Source organism: Microtus oregoni, unplaced genomic scaffold, assembly GCF_018167655.1.
Source record: "Microtus oregoni isolate MIOR12 unplaced genomic scaffold, Mior012 000017F_ref0000208, whole genome shotgun sequence".
Lineage (NCBI taxonomy): Eukaryota > Metazoa > Chordata > Mammalia > Rodentia > Cricetidae > Microtus > Microtus oregoni.
This window is the reverse complement of record NW_024543076.1, coordinates 15,668,242-15,686,226: the sequence shown is the minus strand read 5'-3', so window position 1 is coordinate 15,686,226 and position 17,985 is coordinate 15,668,242. Positions and strand designations below refer to the sequence as shown.

The 17,985-nt window shown below is 37.8% G+C and overlaps 1 pseudogene; it reads left to right on the top strand.

The window, feature by feature from the left end:
• The first annotated feature begins 15,608 nt into the window (after positions 1-15,608).
• LOC121458206 lies at positions 15,609-15,958 on the top strand (annotated as a pseudogene).
• The last annotated feature ends 2,027 nt before the right edge of the window (positions 15,959-17,985 follow it).

Here is a 17,985-nt window from a genome sequence, read left to right as displayed (position 1 = left end):
CACGCCCCAATGGGCTGGTACCTCAGCGGTGATAGGCTAGAGGAGTGGGAGGACCTCCCACAACACCTCCCCCTTTTGTTTAAATAAGAGAGTTCTAAACCTACTATGAAATTATATACAATAAGTACAAATATCCTATTCTAACTAGCTTGGTCTTGTATAATAAATAACTTGGCCAAGTCATGAGAGAAAGTAACTACATTTATATAGTCTTCAACCCCATCGAAGATCTGAGAAGGGAAATAATGTTACCTGGGTAATTAGGAAGTTCAGTAAAACAACTTCCAAAACATGCAACAAATTACAGAGACAACTAGCTACCTGGGCAATCACCCAAAGTCACACTAGCAGCGTTGAAGCAACCAACTTTGGCTAAGGCCTAACATAACTGACATACCATTTTCTAAGACAAGCAACTTTTCAAAACGATCTTACCCTGTCTTGGCAGGATATGACAGTCCTGTTTTATCCATTGATGCATGCTCTGTATCTTTGTCAGTTGTTGAGGTATGGGCATTTCTTTGCCCAAACGCCAGTTCTGCCAAAAAGAAAGGCTCCAGGTGGAGTGTCTTTGGTGCTCAACATTCTCTCGGGAATAGAGTGGTGTTGCCAGGAGCAATTGTGTCTCACTACCACAAAACTCTGAGTTAGATTAAAGGCCATGTTCTACATCTCTTTGAAGAAGTTGAAGATTATCTATATATACTTAGTATAATCTCTATATATCTAAAGAACCTGATTAGTCTAATTATAAATGGCAAACTTAGGTGACGATTAGTCTATGTAAATCTCAATATCTATCTAACTTAAAGACTAAGACAATAAACGACTGTGAAACAAATGAGGACAATGACCTCCAAATATAAACAATGTACAAATATACATTGCAGTAGGTAAATATATATCAATACACAAATATTATATAAGTATCTTAATCAGAGGTAGAAATGTACCCTGCAATATGGTAAATATATACAATATATATATATATATATATCAATACAATATATGTCAATACATAAAAAATGTTTTAAACAGAGGTAGAAACATGCATGCGTACAATAGTCAATATAATTTAACTTTGTATCAATATACAAGAATCTATACCAATATATTTGTCTAAAGACAGTAACTCACAATTACAAATCTATTATCCCATCATCCCTCTTTTTTTTTTCAAAATGATCCCTGAGCTTATAAAATTCCTCCCCCAACCCTCAATCATATACTAATTATAATCAACCCCTAAATGATGTCCCTAAACCCAAGGGCAAACTTTACTGGGAAAGGGGACGTCGTTCTCTAGAGTTACTTCCAGCTGTCATAGGGGCGACATTCTTTCTGGGGGATCCTGTGAAAGTAAAATGATGGTTAAATTTCAAGATAATGTCTTTTAAAATTGCAAATAGTCTCTGAGTATTTTCGTGCAGGTCTGGCCAAAATGTTGTATAAGATGTGCACCATTTCAGCTAACCAAGTTGGAACTGTCTTGTGCAGCTGGTACCCAAAGCAGGTCTTGTAGTAGCGCTATCAGTATCATGACGTCATATCAACCAGGTGGAGTTGTTGTTGTGGGGCCCCATCTTCTTCCTGGAAACTTCAAATGTCACTTCAGGAAAAACTCATTGTTCATTATGAAAAACTTAAACATTAATCATATAGACATATATAGACACACACACACACACACACACACACACATATATATATATATATATATATATATATATATATTCAATTTAAGACATGATAGATATATTCAATGAAAAGTATGATAGATATGAAGAAAAGCAAAGATGTTTTCTAAACTCATATTTCTTTCTGTCCCATATCATGGCTCTTGACATGAGACAGAAACTCCAGAAACTCTGGGTTTTTCTCTTACTAGCAGGCTTGGAATTGGAGAGGGACTGAGCCAGAGTCCAACTTCAAAACCAGCTTTATAAATTTAGAAATATGGTTTAATATTACTTACACAACCCATTCAGTTGTCTTGATATTTCCTATTGGGCAGGTATTTTTCCATCTGTCAGTATCTAAACATCCAGGGTCCCTTGAATTTCTCAAAGATGAGTGTTTTCCTGTGGAGATAAGAACAGAACCCTGCCCCCATTCTATATGTTTTTCTTAACACCTGTATGAATATCATCGTTGTGGATGAGTTGTCATTTCTCCTTTCCAAGAGGTTTCTCCTCTTCAAATCGAAACTTTATTAATTTTGATGGTATCCACAATTTTTCTTCTCCTGTGGAAACAAGAGCAAAACCCCTTCCCCAACGTAGCACATCTCCTGGCTTCCACTGAGAGGTCAGCACATCTTTGAAATAAATCGGTTGATTTAGTTCAGCAGACTTTTCCATTATCCAATGTCTCTCTGCTGCTGTCGTTCCTTTCTCATTAGCATTAAGAAAATTCAAGGTTAATAAAGCATTATGTAATCTATTTCTGGGGGTATTTTCAGTCCCTTTCTGTTTGTTCAGCATATCCTTTATAGTACGATTTGATCTTTCTATAACTGCCTGACCTGTAGGATTATTTGGTATACCTGTAATGTGTTTTATATTATAATAATCAAAAAAGCATTTCATTTTCTTAGATACATATGCTGGACCATTATCTGTCTTTATTTGTGCAGGTATACCCATGATGGCCATAACTTCCAATAAATGTGTGATTACTGAATCAGCCTTTTCTGAACTCAGGGCTGTAGCCCATTGAAAACCTGAATACGTGTCTATGGTGTGGTGTACATATTTTAATTTACCAAATTCCATAAAGTGGAACACATCCATCTGCCAGATTTCATTTCTCTTAGTACCCTTTGGGTTACTCCCTGCAGGCAACAGTGTTTGATTATAGAAAGAACAAGTAGGACATCTCTTTATAATGTCCTTAGCTTGTTGCCAAGTAATGGAAAATTCTTTCTTTAGGACTTTACTATTGACATGATGCTTCTTATGAAATTCTGAGGCCTGCAACACACTTCCAATCAATAATTGATCAATCTCAGCATTGCCTTGGGCTAGAGGACCAGGCAGACCTGTATGGGACTGGATGTGTGTTATGTACATCAGACAAAGCCTGTTCCTGATTATGTCTTGTACCTGGATAAACAATGAAGTCAACTCTGTGTCATATGGTATAAATTCAGCGGTTTCAATATGCAAGATAACTCTTTCTGCATATTGTGAATCTGTAACTATATTAAGAGGTTCTTTAAAATCCCTTAGCACCATAAGAATGGCATATAATTCTGCCTTCTGGACAGAATTATAAGGGCTTTGTTCCACCTTACTCAATTCATCTGACTTGTAACCTGCTTTCCCTGATTTATTTGCATCAGTATAGAATGTACTGGCTCCAGTTATTGGAGCTTCACGTACAATTCTAGGAAGAATCCAAGAAGTTCTTTTTATGAGGTTAAGTCTACCACTTTTGGGATAGTTGCTATTAATTTCTCCCAAAAAATTAGCACAAGCTCTTTGCCACGGTTCATTGTCTTCCCATAACTTTTTTATTTCTTCAGTAGTAAAAGGCACTATAATTTCTGCTGGGTCTATACCTGCTAGTTGACGAAGTCTCAGCTTACCTTTTATAATTAATTCAGAGACTTTTTCCACATAAGTTTTTAATTTTTTACTTGGTTTATTAGGTATAAATATCCTCTCTAAAATAATATCTTCCCTCTGCATTAGAATCCCTGTAGGAGAAATTCTGGAAGGCAATATGACTAGGATGCAGCTAAGATTTGGGTTCACCCTATCCACATGTGCCTCCTGTAATTTTTCCTCAATAATTGTCAGTTCCTTTTCTGCTTCAGCTGTCAGTTTTCTTGGACTATTCAAATCTTTATCACCATCTAAGGTTTTTTTTTTGTTTGTTTGTTTGTTTTTACGAGACAGGGTTTCTCTGTGGTTTTGGAGCCTGTCCTGGAACTAGCTCTTGTAGACCAGGCTGGTCTCGAACTCACAGAGATCCGCCTGCCTCTGCCTCCCGAGTGCTGGGATTAAAGGCTTGCACCACCACCGCCCGGCTTAAGGTTTTGTTTAAATGAACTATTAGATCAGGTGTTATCCCAACAGCTGGTCGTAGACTGGAAATGTCTCCTAACAATCTTTGGAAGTCATTAAGAGTCTTTAAGCAGTCTCTCCTAATTTGTGCCTTTTGCATTTTAATTTTCTCTAACCCTATTCTGTAACCTAGGTAATTAATAGAATTTCCTCTTTGAATATTTTCAGGGGCAATTTGTAATCCCCACCTAGGCAAGACTTCTTTACTTCTTCAAATATCCTTTCTAGAGTATCTTTATTTGCATCAGATAACAAGATGTCATCCATGTAATGATAAATGATGGACTTGGGGAATTATTTATGAATTATTTCCAATGGCTTACTTACAAAATATTGGCACAGTGTAGGACTATTGAGCATACCCTGTGGGAGGACAGTCCATTGATATCTCCTATTAGGCTGAGAATTATTATAAGTAGGCACTGTGAAGGCAAATTTTTTTCTATCCTTTTCTTGTAATGGTATAGTGAAAAAACAATCTTTCAAATCAATAACTATAAGAGGCCATCCTTTTGGTAACAGAGAAGGCAAAGGAATTCCAGATTGTAGTGGGCCCATAGGTTGAATTACTTTGTTGACAGCTCTTAGATCTGTCACCATTCTCCATTTACCAGATTTCTTTTTTACATCAAATACAGGAGAATTCCAAGGGCTGGTTGATTCTTCAATATGGTGAGCATCTAGTTGCTCTTGCACCAGCTGTTCCAATGCCTGTAGTTTATATTCAGCTAGAGGCCACTGTTTGATCCATATTGGTTTCTCAGTTAGCCATTTTAAAGGTAGGGCTGTTGGTACCTCTAAAGCTTTGGTATTTGCTGTATGTTCTTGTACAGCCTGAATGGCTGGTGACCTTTTCCCATAATACCTCATCATATCCTTCCCAGAATTATGAGTTCCTGGAAATACAGGAATGTTAATCTGGGTATTCCATTGCTGTAGCAGGTCATGGCCCCAAAAATTTATGGCAATATTGGCTATATATGGCCTTAGTCTTCCTATTTGCCCTTCGGGCCCTATGCATTCAACCCATCTTGTGCTTTGTTTTACACGAGATAGGGTTCCAATTCCTAGGAACTGAACATCTACCTCTTGAAGAGGCCAATTCGGATGCCAAGATTCTGGGGTAATGATACTTACATCCGCACCTGTGTCTAATAAGCCTTCAATAAAAGTGCCATTTATACAGACTCTTAGCTTTGGTCTTTGATCATTAATAGAAGTCTGCCAAAATATACGTTTACTCTGTCCTACTGGGTTTTTTGACTCATCCTCCACACGTAATTCTTCATTTAGACCAGTATTACTTTTTACAGCAGAAATTGGAGTATTTAATTTTCTTGGTGAGGCATGTTCTCTACAGTGACTGGGAATGACTGGGCCACTGTTGGCTTGGGGGCCTGCGAGAGGCCCCCCAAGGAGTTTCCCGATGATATTGGATTGCCCCGTCTGTCTGTTGTTGCCCTACATTCGTTGGACCAATGTCTGCCTTTACCACATCTCCTACATATACCTGAAGGCCGAGGTCTCCTGTTTTTGTCATTTCCAGAAGAGATATTATTCCTATAAATTCTTTGCCTGCAATCCCTTTGCAAATGTCCTAATTTACCACAATTAAAACACCTGGCAGTTTGATGTCTCCTCATTGCTTTGGAAATCGCTTCTCCTACCCAAGATTCATCATTATAGCTAAACGTCTCAACATTCATCGTATGTTGAATCCATTCATCCATAGGTGCTGATCTAGACTTTAAAGGCCCAATTACATTTTTGCATTCTATGTTTGCATTCTCAAAAGCTAGAGATTCAAGAAGTATTCGTTTAGCTTCTGGGTCTGTTACCCCTATGTCCAGAGCCTTAATTAATCTTTGCAAAAAGTCAATAAAGGGTTCTCTCTGTCCCTGCCTAATTCTGGTATATGATTCAACCCTTTTTGCTGGATCTTGTATCCTATTCCAAGCATTTAAAGCTGCTTGGTGACATAGACACAGTACTTCATCGTCATAAAGAGCTTGGACCTGTGGATCAGCATATTCTCCTGCACCAAGAATTTGATCTTGGGAAACCTCAATACCTTTTGCTCTTCCTTGCTGTTCCATATGTTTGGATTCTTCTCTGAAATAAATTCCAAACATCAAGGAAGGTCCATTATCTAAAACTGCAGACACTAACTGATGGAAATCATGGGGAGTAGCTCTAGCATTAGAAGCCCAAGTCCTTATCATTTCCTTTACATATGAAGTGTGCAAGCCAAAATTAACAACAGCTTGCTTAATTTCTTTCAGATCATTCATTGCTATTGGCTTCCATCTAGCTTCTCTGACTCCCTTTGAGCCTTTAGAAGTTGATGCTTTTTCAGAATTAAGTATAGGGTATGTTGCTAGAACCCTGGGTAAGCCAGTTCTAATAGCTGGTGGAGGCATTGTATCCTGTCCTTGTGCCTCCTTACTCTGTTCACCAGCTGCAATAATTTCTCCAATCTTTTCAAATCTTTTTATCATTGTCTCTCTTAAATCCTGAATCTCCTGACCTGTATATATTTCCAGTGATTTCACTGAGGCATCAATTTTTTGGTCACCATTCTGCACCTGTGATTCCAGAGCTTTAATTTTTTCCTTCAGAGATAACATGTACTCCTTAAACTTTCCTTGTATATCATGTAGATTCCCATCTTGAAGGTACATTCTGTCTGTTACCTTATCAAAACTTTGTGATAAAGTCTGAAGGTCAAATTCAACAGCCTGAACCCTTTCAGGTAACTTTCTAATACCCTTGGATATGGAGTCAATTTTGTCTGTCATAGTATCCACTTGTTCAGATAACCTCTGATTTTCAATAATTTTAATCCTGTCCATTAGTTGTTCATTATTAGTTTGTAAAGATTCAATCGTTCTTAGGAGTGCCATATTCTTCCTTAATGATAGAATATGGAAAAGAAAACTGAAACCTAGTAACAAGCAAATTAAGGTATCCCCATAATCATATAAACCTTGTATGATGTAATCCATTGTATTAGTAAATATAAATTTACTAACCCATTGTATTAGTGAAAACAAAGCAGTAAAATTTGCGTTAGAAACAAAAACTGCCATATTACCTATTATCCAGCAGGTGGCACTGTTGCAGAGTAGCGGGGAAAACATGGTCCTGTTTCAGGGCCTTAGTAGATGTTAAAAACTGGAAAATGCAAGTTTCTCAACAAAGTAAATGTAATTAAATCAATTCCAGAGAAGGAACCAGAAACCCAGAATCCAGGGGTAGAGAAGAGCAATCTGGAAGCCGCTTATGCCTCCATGTGACAGAGTCACCCTGAGGGGTTGCAGCTTTCAGCAACCGCGTGCGCTGGTTCACGCCACTTAAGAGCTGTGCTTGCAAGGGAGATTTAAAAATGACTCAGAAAAGAGCAAACCACGCGGCAGAGACTACGCGGGCCTTTGGAGTTTAAATCCACGTGGGCAGGCCAAGGCCGCCCGGCTCCCGCCAAGCCGAACTAGCGCCCACCAAGCCCGTGGCCGCCAAGCCGAACTTGCGGCTGCGAGTGGGGAAAGGAGAGGTTCTAAAACCAAATGTTGGGTGCCAAAATGAAGGTGTAAGTCACAAACAATGCCACACCAATTTGGGGTTATGATTATTAGGGTGCTATTTATTTAAAGGGGAAAAAACTTACTGATCACTGTCCCAGGCAACAGCCCTCTATGCAACCAGGAAAGGAGTCTAGTCGCCAGTGGAGCAGGAAGTGAAGAGAGAGAGGAGAGGGAAGTGGCCGCTTTTTTAAAGGGAGAGAAACCACGCCCCAATGGGCTGGTACCTCAGCAGTGATTGGCTGGAGGAGTGGGAGGACCTCCCACAACAGATCACTTTCTTCTGGTATTTGAAAGGGAACCTGCTAGATATGCAAGTGCCAAAGACTTACAGTCTTCCCACTCACTCTGAGATTCTGAAATTATGTGAATAATAGAGGAAAAGCCAGTGTCTTTAGGTGTCTTTAAAACAGGTATAAGAATTGTTCTCCACCTGTGGGGCACTCACCAGTGCCAGAGGGATTAGTGATGCTTTCTCATTCAGGATGTTTACATATATTATATGTCATTTGGTTATGAGCCGCTAGAAGTTTGGAAAACAGCAATCCCATTAATGTTCATGGTGCATTTAGTTTTCAGTGATGCCACACTGAAAAGCAACATAAACATAACATTTAATATTTCCTCTTGATTTAAAAAAGGCAAAACCGATAATTATTTCATATCAGTTAATCCAAATAATATTAACACCAGACACCAAACACAGAAAAGTTTGTATGATAGAAATAATTTATGTAAATTTAGGAAAAATTGTAAATATGTGGAAGAAATATCAGTCCTAAAAACAAAGCCTCTTGAGTATTAAGAAATTGAACAAAAAGGAAATAAAGAAGGAAAAGCAGGAAGGTAAATACTATTTATTTAATATTTATTCTAACAATTTGTTTTAAAGTTGTGACACCACCTTCGAGGGGAACTTCCCAACAGATATCTAACACTCAAGGGGACAACTGATGAAAAAGTCTAGATGGCTTCCAATCCAGATCATAAAAATTAAAACACTCAAAAATGCCAGCCTCTAAACCAAAAGGTAACATGCTTTGGGTCATGTAAAGATGTCCAGCCATGTATTATTTTGGATCTTTGTACTCAGATACACTTAGAATTCCTAAAAGCCTCATATTTTCCACTGTGAAATATAGGTAACTAGATAAATACACACACACACACACACACACACATTTCTTATATGAATTTTAACTGGAAATAGGAAAAAAGAAAAAATCCATTAATCTTTTTTTAAGGATCAAAGGTTAAGAAAAATGAGAAAAAATCTAGAATCTAAAAGCAAAAAAAAAAGAAGAAGAAAAGAAAAGTACTAGAATATATTGGTGTTTAGAATGAGGAAGCCATGAGAAACAGGGAAATGCACAGTCTTTGATTGGAGCCTTTCCCTTGCCTCTGCATGATCCAGGAAGCCCCGTTCTTCCTCCTCCTTTTTCTCCTTTTCTTCCTCCTCCTCTTTCCCACCCTACCCCTCTTAAAACCCACAAGCTCAGAGAGTATCCAAGGAAAGAAAATGTGTTGAAAACCTGGTTTCACAATCTTGACTATTTCAACGTCCTTCCTTGATGCCGCCAGCTTCCCAAGTCTTCACATAAGGGCACAGCTTTTGACCATAGTTGTGCAGAACACAGATTGTGGCAGACATATCATCACCTCTTCCCAACCATCTATAAAATCTCCCTGTCTTCGTTAGGAGAATACTACTTGTCTGGCTTTGATTTTTGGGATCAGAGAGCACTGTACCCCACCCCACTGAGTTGCTTTGCTTGATAAGCCTGTTGCTATGTTTTTCCAATCAGGCTTGATCTGGCTTACTGTATTGGGGGAGAAATTTATTATGGGGGGAAGTGAGATATCTATTAAGGTGTTATTTTACAGGAAATTAAATTCACAGCTCGAGTTGACATGCACTTTTATGAAATAAAAACTTTTGCAAGGTTTCATTTGAAAGACTGATCTTGAAAAATTGTCTGACCTTCAAGAATCAAGCGAGTTCCCTGAGATGTTGGGTTGGGAGAGAAACATCTTTACACCTGCCAGCTTTTTAGCCTGGGGCTTCAGACTCAAGCACATAGGGATGAGAAAGACTCTAAGCTAAGGAGTTCTGCCATGTTTGCTTTTGAGTGACCCAGAAAGATGGAACAGCTTTCCCCACTTGGAGGCAGACCCACCAAAAGTCTCATATCATTTGGAGGTGGTCACTTCATGTATAGCCTTGGAGAAGAACTCTGTACGTCTTGCCATTTCTCAAGCTTCCCGAGTCTTAAAACCTTTGGTAGTTTTCTTCTGTCTTATGACCCTCTCTGCTTTCAACAGAAGTGAATACTTCATTTCAGAAAAAATACACACACACCATTCTTAGCTATAAATTAACTCAGGAGAAACAGTTATATACTAATAGAGAGTACAAACTATATATGTTCATTAAAATAGTCTTTATAGTTTCAGTAAACTAGGAACAACCCAAATATCGAGCAAAAAACAAAATGGAAAATTGAGGCATTTTCATTAAATAGTACATTGCATAATACTATTTACTACAGTAAACAACACCATAGCTATATCCTACACTATGAGACTAAAGGAAAAAAATGCAAAATTATATATAATGTTTTATTGCAATAGTTTAATATTCAAACACGGAAATCTAATTGAAATGAACAGATATAGAACATCATCATCAGGAAACAGGAAACATCTGGGATTCTCATACTATTCTCTTTCTTGATACGATTCATTGTTAGTCAGGTGTGTAGGTAGAGTTTTCTTGTCCCTCAGTCACTCTCAAATAAACACACTGAGGGTTATATTAATTATGTATTCCCAGTCAATAGCTCAGGTGTATTACTAACTAGCCATTACCTTTTAATTTAACTTATATTCCTTATTTACACTCTGCCACATGACGGAACATTTATTAACATGTCACATTCATGTCGAACTTCCTCTGCATCTGACCAGCAACTCCAGATTCTACCCTTCTTTCTCCCGGTATTCTCTTTGTCTTGCTCTCCTGCCTAACCTTATTCTGTTCAGCTATTAGCCAGTCAGTTTCTTTATTAAACCAATCACAGCGACATATATTCACACAACGTAAAGGAATTTTCCACAGTACAGGTGAGCCCATGTTGTAAAACATCTACCAAGTTCTAAATTTATTACTTATACAACTTTATTTAATAACAATTTAAACTATTAAATGTAGTTTAAAATAATATGCCTTGACTTTCCCCCCTTCTATTCCATGATTTCTCTCTCTTGTTCCCATTAGGAGTCATACGGATTTATGAGCTAAAGAAAATTTTGCTGAACTGCAGGAATCCATAAAGTTCAACATGCATGTGTACTGAGCATGACCTCTGAAAAGATGATGAAAGAAGGTAAGCAGGTCATGGCAGCTCTAAAAGTGCAGTCTTAAGGTTGCTTCTTTCAGCACTGTGAGGCAACTGGGTAAATGTCTATGATCAGAAAAGATGACCAAATTAACTCAAAGTAAACACAAGGTGGTTTAAAATCCACCACTGAAAACTAGAATTGTATGAACCAGCAATACTACACAGACCCACGGGAGCTACAAAACAAAAGAGAGCCTGTAATTACTTATGATTGTCAGTATTTGGAGCCCAATTCATGTAGTAGAACTGATAAAACCAATACTGAATCACAGTAGACTCCATGTTTAGAGCACCTCCTTTCTAGAAATATTAATAATGCAGCATGGGTATAGAGAGCTCACCGGTGTTTGTGAGCTTAGGTATCCATTGCTAGGAAGAGGCACCATTATCATGCTACTCTTATAAAAGAAAACATTCATTTAGGGCTGGCTTACATGCTTAGAGGCTTAGTATATTATCAGGGGAAGCATGGTGGTATACAGGCTAACATGTTTCTGGATAAGGAGCTGAGAGTTCTACATTTGGATCTGTAGGCAGCAAGAATATAGAGTGAGTCACTGGGCCTCTCCTGAGCTTCGGAAACCTCAAAGCCCACCCCCAGGTGATGCACTTCCTCCAGCAAGGCCACACCTCCAAGTAGTGCCACTCCCTAATGAGTGCAGGGGGATTATTTTTACTCAAATCACTGCATGCACCAAACCACATGATGGCCTATAGTTGCTCTCTGAATCACTCTTTATATGTTTATGAGCACCAAAAATAGTAAACGTTGTCAAAAATACACCAACATTTTCTTCATAATTCTGCATTGTATCATTAACATGTTAAACAAAGTAACTAATTGTATGGTTTACTTTTGTTAGTTGTTGAACTAATATAAATAAGTAGCTGTAACTCTAGTTAATATATGACAGCATAATAATATTGTATTCAAAATTAATAGACTTCTTTTGACCCATAACTCCAGGAATAACTATTTAATTGTGCAGGACACATTCAGAGACCATATATTTGAGATGACTATATGCATGCTAGGATCCAGTTTTAATGCTTCTACATGCTATGCTGAATTGAGTAGTTGAAAGTTACTGAAGAATGCCAGGCAGAATGGAGCTTTAAGCCAGAGCAATAAGTTGCACCTCATGGGACTTATATTTTTACAGACTGAATTTGACTTAGAGTTTACACTTCTGGCATGGAATTTGTGTTACGTGGCTTTTGCACCTACTTACAAACATCAGAGATACTTATCAACGAATAATTATTAGGCTTTTCATTTTTAAAGACTGCTTTAATTTAGTTATTTTTCTTTCAAGAAGCCACATTTCACTTTGCTTTTTAAGATTTTTATAATTTAGGGTTGGCTTCCTTCATGTGCGCTTTCACCTTTTAAAGAATACCGAGGAGCTGTCCCCCTGTTTTTTAAGCATACCAAAGCCTGCATGTTTGTAATCCCAGAGGTGTTTTGATGAGTGCTGCATAAGTTGAGGTCCATTTAGCAAACATGATCTCATGCACTGTCAGCATATGTGTGCTCTCTATAATTAAAATGCAATAACAAGAAACGCATGGTAAATGAGTTTTAAACCTCTACTGACATATGAATAACTTTTCCCTTCCAGGGTCAATTGAAACACATTCCTCACTTATTTTTCCCTTTGTCTTTATACAGACCTATAAAATACCGAGAAAGGAAATTCCCTTTCTCACCACAGAGCAGCATTATAATAAATTATTTCTATTGCTCAGAATACAGACTTTTAAATATTACTATTTCTGTGGCAATCATCATATCATTTACTATACTACAGACTCTCACACCCTTTGTATTTAAATTCCATCCATAATACTATTAAGCACAAGCCAATTGTTGCTAAACCAATCACAGCATGGAAATTCTTGAATTAATATTTGTAAACAAGGAGAAGAATTTCAGAAATGCTGTGGTGCTGTCTCAGCATGGAGAGAATTGATGCACAGTGCCACATGATCACAAACCCTGAAAATGGAAGTAGAAAAACTCAGTCCAAATATTTGGTCACAAAAAAAAAAAAGAAAAGAAAAAATATGTAGAAGCTAGATATTTTTCTCTGATTAAGGGTGGCATTTGTTCAGCTAAAGCATTTGGATATAGGTAGATTTTCTTCCCTCCTATTGCTGTTGACATGGCATTTACAAGTATTTCCTTCTCCATAAACATTTATTGCTGCTAAGGCAGTATGTGTGCCAGAATAACCTCAGTATAGAATTCAATTACCTCACACTCCTCTTTTTAGTATTAGCTAAAAACCACTTTCCTTATACAAATAGAATTTTCCATGCTTTCAAAACTATTTTTGACTTTTAAAATTGAAATAGTTTATTTAGAATTTACACAAGTATGTTGAAGGAGGCCTCTTGGCTGCTTGTTCATTTTCCGGTCACCCAGACCCCAAAAATAATCACACAGAAACTGTATTAATTAAATCGCTGCTTGGCCCATTTACTTTAGCTTCTTATTGGCTAACTCTTGCATATTAATTTAACCCATTTCTAGTAATCTGTGTATCGCCACATGGCTGTGGCTTACCAGCTAAAGTTTCCAGCATCTGTCTCCAGCGGCTCCATGGCTTCTCTCTGACTCTGCCTTTTTTTTTTTTCTCAGCATGCCATTTAGTTTTCCCCACCTACCTAAGTTCTTCCCTATCAACAGGCCAAGCCAGTTTCTTTATTCATTAATGGTAATCACAGCATAAGGAAGGAGAGAAATCCCACATCACAAATACATAATGTATTTGATCAAATCCATCCCTTATCCCTTCCCTCCAACTCCCCCTACCAGTTTTCCCTCCCAACTTCATGTGATCTCTTAAGAAAACAAGATAATTGAGTCTATTTATTGCTGCCTCTATGTGCATGGACATGGGACTATCTACTGGAGGGTGGCTAGCCTTTCAGGACCCTCAACCACTAAAATACCCTAACATACCTCTCCCAACAGCCATCAATTTCCAATATCTCTTTTGATATTGATAGGACTTCTTGAGCCCCTCACACATCTCTATTGGGAACTAGGCTGACTTGAACCTATACAAGTCTTGCACATGCAGGTGCCAAGCTGTAAGTCAGGTATGCAAACATGTTGCTCTGCCCAGCAAAAAAAAAAAAAAAAAAAAAAAAAAAAAAAAAAAAAAAATCCTGCTTTGTGCCGTCAATTTCTATTGCCTCTAATTTTACAATCAGTAGGATGACTTATCAGTGCCACTAGCCACTCCCCAAATAAACACACAGAAACTAAATATTAATTATACATGCTCAGCTGATAGCTTAACTTGTTTTTAGCTAGCTCTTGCAACTTAAATCAACCAATTTCTATTTAACTATGCTTCCCCAATGCTAATTTACCTCATCTATGACCTTCCTATCCTGTTCACTCTGCGTCTCATGGTGTCTTCTTCTGACTTTACTTCCCCATGTTCTCCTTTCTCCAAAATCCTGCCTATGGTATCAGCCATTTAGCTTTTTATTAACAATAAGAGAAAGACATCTTCACAGTGTACAAAAGAATTATTCCACAGCAATAGTCTTTCTGAACACTCACTCACTTATAATGATTCTCTGGCTCTTGGGAGAGGTGATGCCTTATATATGTTTCACTTAGACTTGAGCCCTTCGTAATATCTTATTCTCAGCCCTATCAGTAGTGGTGGGTCTCTGTATTAATCACCCTGTACAGCAAAATTAGTTTCTCTGATAAAGGTTGAGAGATTTAATAATTGATGGTTATAAAGAAAAGAAATTAGGAGGATGTTATTACTATGCACACTAAGCAGAATGATAATGCTAGGTTTGCCCATTGGGCTTAGTACCTCATCAGCTATGGGTTTGTACCCAGTTAATAGTACCAAGAATAGGTTCCACATTGAGGAGCAAAGTTTAAATTCATTAATAGATCAGTTGGTTGCTTCTATAACATTCTTGACACTATTACACCTAAAGGCATATCTTACTGGACTTGCTGTTATTGTTGGCAGAGTCCACATCTGAGTAAGACTGGTAATAACTTTCTTCTCTCATTACCATGCATAATGCTGTCTGGTCCTATGAAAACTAGCAAGTGGAGATGTCTTCCAAGTCAATACTAGTTTTGGTTACACTGTGTCCAAGAGTTTGATTTCTTCAGCAATAGAACCTTATGATCAAGTTCTGAAGGGTAACAAAGACCAATATCAGTGTCATATAATGTTTGAGGAGTCTATACTGCATTGACCAGCAAGTAGAAAAGAGGCATCCCATTTCTGACATTAGGCTTTTTATTTGGTAGTTTGTGGTGTCAGGAAGAGGCATTGTTTCCTGTATGGTAACTCAACTTGGACTTATATTATATATAAATATACACATATCTTAGAAAGCTACTCTTATATTATGTTCCCATATTGCAGTTTCAAAGGTCTTTAGTTACTCTTCTCCATACTCCCTCCTCTAAGTAACAGACCTCACATGAAACCATCTTTGCTTTGAACAGACAGAAGAAGCCATTTCTTTGGTGGCTGTGCATAAACCAGAAGTAAGCCACCGGGATGGATGCATTTCTCATGATCCTCAAGACCACTATGTTCATGGATGCCAAGGACTACAGTTCTGCACTGGAGCTGAAGTACGTAGTTGAAGGCAACCTCCAAGTGGCCACTGGATGAGCAGTGGCTGGGCAAGAATGACCAGTTCCTTGATGACTGAAAAACTCTGGGATAGTGTGACTCTGCTAGAGAGACACCGGGCCATGGGTTCAGACACCTTTGGCCTGGCCTTCTGAGCAGAGGACACCTTGGAAGCCCTGTTCAGTGAGCCCCACTCCAGCTCTCCTGAGCTGCCAGGTCTGATAAAGTCACAGGATTCTCAAGGCAATGCCAATGAAGAAGCTGTGCAGTGAGGGCCCTAGTTCCACCCCCTAGAGACCCAACCCTCAATAAAAAAGATTTGGTTGTCAAAAAAAAAAAAGAAAGAAAGAAAAAAAGAAAAGAAGGAAGAAAGGTAGAAAGAAAGGAAGGAAGGGAGGAAGGAAATCATTTCTTATTTATTTATTTCCTGAGAAAAATAGCAGGTTAATTTCTAGTTACTGTTATTTGACATTATATTTATTCACTTACTGTAGGAAACTCTATTTGATAGTTAAACTTTTTGTTTGTGTTTATCAGTTTTTTGGGGGGTTTTTTGTTGTTTTTTTATTTTGTTTTTCTGACACAGGATATCTCTTTGTAGCCTTGGCTGTCCTGGAACTTGCTCTATAGACCAGGGTAACCTCAAACTCAGAGATTTGCTTGTTTCTGTCTCCCAAGCTGGAACTAAAGGTGTTCACCACCATGCTCAGTTCTGATTTAGCTTGAGCTTTCAGTCTTACACTCTGTTTTATACAAGGGCCTTTGAAAGGGAAGGAGAATGGGTATAGTCAACATGTCTCAGATTGATATATTAAGTAAAGGTTATAAACAAGGGGGTTATAAACAATTCATTAAAGAATGAATTTAAGGGGAAAGATTAAAAAATTACATTTCTTACTTTTTCATGGCAGTTATTATATGCTGATTTTTTTTTTTAAGATCTGGTACCTTTTAAAGCATCTTCTAAGAATCTAATGAATCATGAGGAGAGGGCTTGGTGAATTCACTGCTCACCTCACATGCAAGAAGACCTGAATTCTAAAGGTCATAACCTATGTTATAATTGCCTCATAGGTTAATTCATGTATGTAATATTAGTGCTCCTACAGCAAGTCAAGAGGATTTCTGGAAGCCTGTGGGCCAGCTAATCTGGCAATATAAAAGAGGATATCTCAAACAACACAGGATGGAGACACACACCCTATGTTTTACTTTGACGTTCATATGTATGCTGTTGAATGCATACACGTTCACTCATGTGCGCCCCACAACACATATGACACCCACATGAAGTAAGAAGCAAAAATAATACAAGAGTGGTTAAAGAATCATTGTAAAGGATAAAAATGTTTTCATATTAATAAGAGAATACATTACTAATAGCAATGAAATCATTTCACTCTCTTGTTATTTTCTTCTTATACATAATTCTTCATTTTTGTGTGTACTAAATGGTTTCTTTAGTTGAAAATTTAAATAAGAAAACAATAACCTTTTTCCAGTCAATACACAAAGTTTGATATTATAATCATTTGTACATTCTTATTTGTTTTTCTCTTTGTGATGTCTGTGCAAGAATATAATAGTTCTGTCATTTTATTTTATGACCATATAGTACACAAGCAGACTAATTTATCTAAGGACTACAGCAGCCAACACTACATATCATTTATAGAATTTCCTCCATGTTCAAAGCACCATTCTGTGACTGGATAAGATCAAAATAGACAAACTTTCTTTTTACCCAGTAGTTTGTAATAAACTCAGAGACCCATATTCCAGTGAATTTTTCTATGCCTGAGTATTCTGAGACAGTTTCTGTGGAATCACAGAGGGTGTAATTAAATAGGACGAGCGTAGAGAACCTCTTTTCAAGCGACATGTAATTCCAGGAAAGGAGAACTTGATGCCAACGAAGAGGTTTACAAAGTTAAGTTGATGAGCACTGCATTCATGGCCTGTGTTAGTATTTACATGGTAGCTCATATTTCTCTTATGATTGAGTATTATTTCCAATCAACATGCTTTAAAACAAATACATACAACTTTCACAAAAGAAAGTCAAGTTTTACTTTCCACAAATGAACACAAAGTTAAAAATAGCTATATTGAGAAGGTGGGAGGAAAGCTGGAAGCCAGCTGCATTCTGTGCTCCGCAGGCCTACCTAGCAAAGCTGCCCAGGACACAATAGCAAATGCTTTAAGGGGCATGCTGCTCCATACAGTCAGCTAAGCCGTAGGATCAGCAGAGGGCACAAATGGAACCTAGCACCTGCTGTACCTTCTTCCCTGGGCCCTA